This window comes from Megascapheus bottae, unplaced genomic scaffold (assembly GCF_031878675.1).
Source record: "Megascapheus bottae isolate mThoBot1 unplaced genomic scaffold, mThoBot2.hap1 HAP1_SCAFFOLD_48, whole genome shotgun sequence".
NCBI lineage: Eukaryota > Metazoa > Chordata > Mammalia > Rodentia > Geomyidae > Megascapheus > Megascapheus bottae.
In genome coordinates this window covers 603,064-609,063 of record NW_028327313.1, presented here as the reverse complement: position 1 = coordinate 609,063, position 6,000 = coordinate 603,064, and the positions used below count along the sequence as shown (strand labels likewise).

At 44.1% G+C, this 6,000-nt stretch overlaps 1 non-coding gene and 1 pseudogene across 1 annotated transcript; one reads left to right on the top strand and one right to left on the bottom strand.

The window, feature by feature from the left end:
- Nucleotides 1-2,778: 2,778 nt before the first annotated feature.
- Nucleotides 2,779-2,913, bottom strand: LOC150040082 (small nucleolar RNA SNORA13). The gene has a single exon (XR_016534088.1). It is a non-coding gene; the product is annotated as a small nucleolar RNA SNORA13 (small nucleolar RNA).
- Nucleotides 2,914-3,627: 714 nt separating this feature from the next.
- The window catches only part of LOC150040080 (uncharacterized), a 92,432-nt pseudogene continuing 90,059 nt past the window's right edge, over nucleotides 3,628-6,000 (top strand).

Below are 6,000 nucleotides of genomic sequence, written 5' to 3'. Positions count from 1 at the left end.
CTTCTGTCAGCTCTGGTGATCCTAAGCCTTCTTTCAAATGAAACAGCTATCCACTGAGCACCGCAGGGAATGGTCCCTACCAGCCTGAGCAGTCAGTACATCCTGGTGGATCACTTCATCTACTCTACTGCCCCAATAACTAGTGTCTTGCTTCTAAATTATTAATATTGTACACATTCTGTCCTTTTACAAAAACTACTTGCTGACTCTAGCATATACATGTAAAAATGTTTTCTTTCAGAAAAGAAATGGGTCCAAAGATAGCCTGATTGAAGAAAAACCTCATCTATCTACAAGCAATCTGACTGGAAAGCACACAGCAAAAACAGCGAAAACTGTTTAAGCTGCCCGCCTCAAGATAGAGACTTGATCCTAATGAAGAGCCAGGAGTGGGCTGAGAAGGATGTATCACTGATACTTGTCACAATGTGAATTAGCTAACTATTCAAGTATCTTGGACTTTTGTCTCCTGAGTACAAAGAGAAAGCATCCTCACTTCTTGTGCTGAACAGAAATGAAGGGTAGCCTTGTAAGCTCAATGTCATATCTTCCTTTCTGAACCTGGACACCTTCCACTCATCTGCCCACAAACACAACCAGACCAGATGCTTCTTCCCATCACCCTCCAGGAGTTCTGGCCTGCAGCTGGCTGTTGCTGTGCAATAGAATTCCAATTGGGCAGAAAACCAACTTCCCAGCTCCAAGTACTTTAAAACTAGGGCTCCACAGGGAGGCATCACCTTCAGAATGTTTTCATTTACATGAAGCTCACTCTGATATTGTATTGTGGCATTAAGTCCCACTGGTTATTTATAAATGATGTAAAATCTGTTTTTCAGTGTTATTTTTTATGTATTTTTATTGTAATTAATAGAAGTGTTACATGATATTTGCCAGATAGAATGTGCATTAATTCACATACATTAAAACCCTTTCACATGTTCAGAGTTACTTTTTAAATGCCCTTGTTTTCTGAGTTGGGGAAGGGCAGCTACATGCCAATTTTTGTCCTTCCACTGTCTGGCTACCAAGCTTCCTTGGCTCTTCACATGACCAGGGAAAATGGGGCATCCTTCCTGGCTCCAGGGTTTTCTCTCAGACTACTGACTATGCTCTAATGTGTAGTTACACTCTTCCTTTTAGTCAACTGGGCTACAGTAAACAATTCCCTCTATTTTTCTTTTCACTTTTGGCCACTTTGCAACCTCAGACCTACCTAGGACCGCTACCCCAGATCAGATTTATACCTGAGTCCTTATGGTTCATTTCCCCAGTTCCAGAGCAGCTTCTATCACAAGAAAATTTCTGCCCCACAGCTACATTTGGGGCCAGTAAGCTTCTGGCAAGTTAAACATCCTTGTTTAACTGGTCCAAGCCAGAATAAATCCTACCTTCCCTGGTCTGTTTGCTACCTGACTTAATTTCCTGCTATAACAAAGCCCAAACCCTAAGTGGTCTAGCCTTTTCTACCCATCTCTTCAGCCTTACCACCTCACAGACCCTGTTAATAGCCAGCTATCTTACAAAAGGGAAAAACAGCATAAGCCATAGAAGGGGTTTATTTTTCTTGTGCCCACTATCCCAAAAGGTACCTTTTTAGGCCCAACCTGACTAGCTCATGCTTCAGACTCAAATCCTATGATGGAATTCATGTCACAAAGAAAAGGTGGACATATTTCTTCACCAGCTATATATCCTCCCAGAGGAGCTATGTTTTAGGTATTATTTCCAGCTCTTAGTACAGTGCTTTGCACTCAATTCTAGCTGCTCAGGAGCCTAATATTTGAAAGTTGTGGTTCGATACCAGCCAGGGCAAAAAAGCCCTTGAGAATCTACAGTCACTAATTAACTAAAAACAGCTGGAAATTAAGCTGGGGCATAAGTGGCTGAGCAGTAGTCTTGGGCACTAAAACCTTAGGAACAGTGTATAAACTGAATTCAAACCCTTGAAATGGTGCACAGAAAAATACCAAATGCACATACAACCACCCCAGTGAATGTAGTAAAGCACACACGGGAGTTAAACCGTGAGCTAGCTAGTGTAATTATTTGCCAGAAAACCTTGCTAGGAGCGATCCCAAGGGTATCAGACATGCTGATGAGACTTCAGAAAGATTTGAAGTTACTGGTAGTAAAGATTGAACCTTCCCTTATATTTTTCAGTAACAGAAGACTGTTTTATGGTGAATAAAAGACTTAAAACACAGGTGTCAAACATTAAAACATTTATTCTTAAACTGTCTTAAACATATAGTTGAGGATGCTGGATAGGCATTTATGTGTCCCGTGCAAGGTTTGAAGATACAACACCTAAAATCCTCACCATTGATGCCCTAAAAGGAAAAAGCAACAACTTTTGAAAACATGTGCCAGATCTTTACTAGACAGTGCATGCTTCTTTACCAAAAAAGTTAACACTATTACTGTATTCAGCTCTGAATACCAAAACACCTTTACATTTAGCCAATGAGAACAAATCTAAGCAATCTTGAAAGCCTCTATTTTGTGTTATTTCTCTCCTACACCATTTTATTTGCTAACTTTGGGGCATATGTACTAATGATGAACCACAATATTGAAAAATCGCTCCCCATGTCCCTCCGTGCAACTCCCTTATCACGTTACCTGAAGTGTTACATGGTTTTCAAACAGGACAACTCTCCTCGAGCATTCATCTTTCACTGGAGAAAATTTAGTTTAAACTGGTCAAGGGAACCACACACCAGACTTGGGCCATCTCAGAGACCACTTGTACATGCAGATGAACATAAAAGCATGCACTTTCACTTGTGCAGCTCCACCACCAAAGACACCAAAAATTTGAGGGCAGGAAAAGCCTGGAAAGCATTTATTTGCGCCTTTTTTGACACCACATTCACAAGTTTGTGAAAGTGAACGGGCAAAAAAAAGGCCATCAGGAAAGCTGCCTGCAGCGTGGGCTGCCAAGATGGTGGTGTGCACGCACACACTCTCCCGTCAGAGCCAAGGAAGCAGGAGTAATGACCGACACGTGGTGAGGCCGGGTGTGGGCCCTGGCGGCTGCAGTGGGAGGGAAGCGTTTGCACTGGTCCACCAGGCCGTCTGCCATCGCACGCGAGCAAGCACAGGCCACAAGCCGTCTCCGGCCCTCTGGGACTTTCTCGGGAGAAAACGGCCGAATTAGGCCCCAGGTTGCAAAGCCGTGATCCCAGCAGGGGGGCTATCCCGGCCAGCACCCAGGTGTGGAAGGCCTGAGGGAACACACAATTCCAGATGGGCACAGCACCATTGCTGCCACTGAAAGGAGGAAAGGCATGCCCCCTACCCAGAATGCTTTTCTACGGCCTGAAGGACCCATCCCCGCAGTGTGCAGGGGGAGGGGTGGGCCAGCGGACCATACCATCTGCAGCCGCACTCTTGCCTGCCGGAGGCCACAGGCACAGGGCAAGCCGAGGGTCCACAGGCCCTCTGGAAGCCTGAAGCCCATTTCTGGTTGGAACCAGTTCTGGTGACAGAAAAACAAATGTTTCCTCGGGTGTGATCTGAGCAGCAGGTGCGGCCCAGAGGCCTCAGACTTGAAGACCCACTGCACCGCCCACCGTCTCCAGTCGAGGGACAGTAAGGTCATTCATGAAAACATTCATGATAATGGTTAATCATGAGGACACAGAAAACAAAAATAGGGAACGAAAACCCGAGAGCTGGCCCGACTCGGGGGCCGCGTCTGGGTAATCCTGGCTACTCAGTAGGCTGGGACTTGAGGATCAGGGTTCGAAGCCAGCCTGGGAGACACTTCCTTCCAATTAACCAACCGTAACAGAAAGGCAAAAGTGGGCTGAGGCCCCCGGGGTATTGAGCTAGCCTTGAGAAAGCCCAGGCCGGGAGCGAGTGGGTGCGCACACAGGAACGGGGCCTGTAGCTCAGGGATTGGAGGCCCTGGTTCTTAACACTAGTACTGTTATAAACAAACAAGGTGTTTCCGGCTGCACTCCAGGCCCAGGAAAATAACGAGGAGCAGGAGTATATTTAAACATGCAAATAAGTCACATCATAAACTCTTGTTCTTCTTGTTCTTCTTGTTCTTGTTCTTGTTTTTTTTGTTCCTCCTCCTCCTCCTCAACCTCCTCTTCCTCTTCCTCTTCTTCTTCTTCTTCTTCTTCTTCTTCTTCTTCTTCTTCTTCTTCTTCTTCTTCTTCTTCTTCTTCTTCTCCTCCTCCTCCTCCTCCTCCTCCTCCTCCTCCTCCTCCTCCTCCTCCTCTTCTTCTTCTTCTTCTTCTTCTTCTTCTTCTTCTTCTTCTTCTTCTTCTTCTTCTTCTAATTCTTCTTCTTTTTTTCTAGTTCTTCTTGTTCTTCTTCTTGTTCTTCCACTTACTCCTCCTCCTCCTCTTCTTCTTCTTCTTCTTCTTCTTCTTCTTCTTCTTCTTCTTCTTCTTCTTCTTCTTCTTCTCCTTTCTGTTCTTCTTCTTCTTTTTATTCTCCTCTACCTTCTCCTTTTTATCAGTCCTGAGGCGTGTACCCAGATTCTGAGTACTGTCCTTGAGCTTTCTCAAGGCTAGCACTCCACGTGAGCCTCGGCAACACTTCCGGCTTTTTTTCTATGTATGTGTTACTAAGAAATCCAACCCCGGACACGGTGCATGCTAGGCAAGAACTCTACCACTAGATCACACTCCCAGCCATAGCTACATATTATTTCGTTTTTAAAAATGTAATCAATATAAGTCTATCAGTAACATCATTTTTTTCTGTCAATTTTGGGGCTTGAAATCTGGGCCTAGGCACTGTCCTTGAGTTGAAGAACTCAGGGCTACCACCCTACATTTTTAAGCCACAGAGCCACTTCCAGTTTTCTGGAGTCTCACATACTTTTCTGCCCAGGCTGACTTTGAATCACAATCCTCAAATCTCAGGCTCCTGATGAGCTAGGATTAAAGTCTTGAGCCACCAGTGCCAGGCGGGTTTACGTTGAAATTCCTGCTCTAATATTTTTTATGGAAAATATACTCTGAGCACATTTAGTTCACACAAACATGTTTCAAATGCTCAGTCAGTAGCTGACAAGGCTAGCAATGGAAAGTCTGGAGATGAACTTGGAGTAAAGCTGTGTTTGTGTGGTCATGAAACTTCTGGATTCAAAACCAGGTGCAAGTGGCTCACCCCTTGAATCCTAGACATTTGGAAGCTGAGATTTTAGTAGAACAATTCAAAATCAACCGTTGGCAGAAAAATCTGCAGGATTTGATTTCTAATTAGCTAGCAAAATAGCTCTCCTAGATGTATTGCTCATGTGGTAGAGCACAGGACATCAATTTAAGAAAGCAGAACAAGGGTGTAAGTCTCTGGTGATGGAATAAAAGGAAAAAGATAAAAGGAAAAATGATCAGGGAACAGCAGGCTGTGGTGATGGTACCTGGCACAGAGCAAGGAATGAAGTGGAAATGTATGAGACAGACAGAAGAAAGACATGAAAGGCTCATAACTGTGAAAGAAATTGGGGTTTTATGCTGAAATTTTAGAATTATCACCATAGACATAAAGCAGAGGTTATGTTGTTTTTCCTGTTAACTTTAATCCTTACAGAGGAGAAAGGTAGTGAGAAAGGCTGTGTGGTTGACAGCAGACTCTCCTAGCTCTTGTAAGTCTTATGAGAGAATCATCCAAAGACTAGTTCAGCACCTTTATTTCTTGTTTTTCTTTTTCATACATTTTTATTGCTATTATAAAGGTGTTAAAGTTATCTAAGTCAGATATAGACTTGGGGTATTTTGTGGGGGTTGGTAGTTTTTGTTTTGTGGGTCAAGGAGCTTGAACTGGGCCTGGGCTTGTCCCTGAGCTCTTCAGCACAAGGCTATCACCCAACCCTTGAGCCAAGCCCCACTTCTCATTTTCTAGAGCTTAATTGTTGATAAGAGTCTCAGGTGCTTTTGTGCCTGGGCTGGCTTTGAACCTTGATCCTCAGATCTCAGACTCCAGAATAGTTAGGGTTACAGGTGTGAGCCACCACACCAGGCTTGTACATTT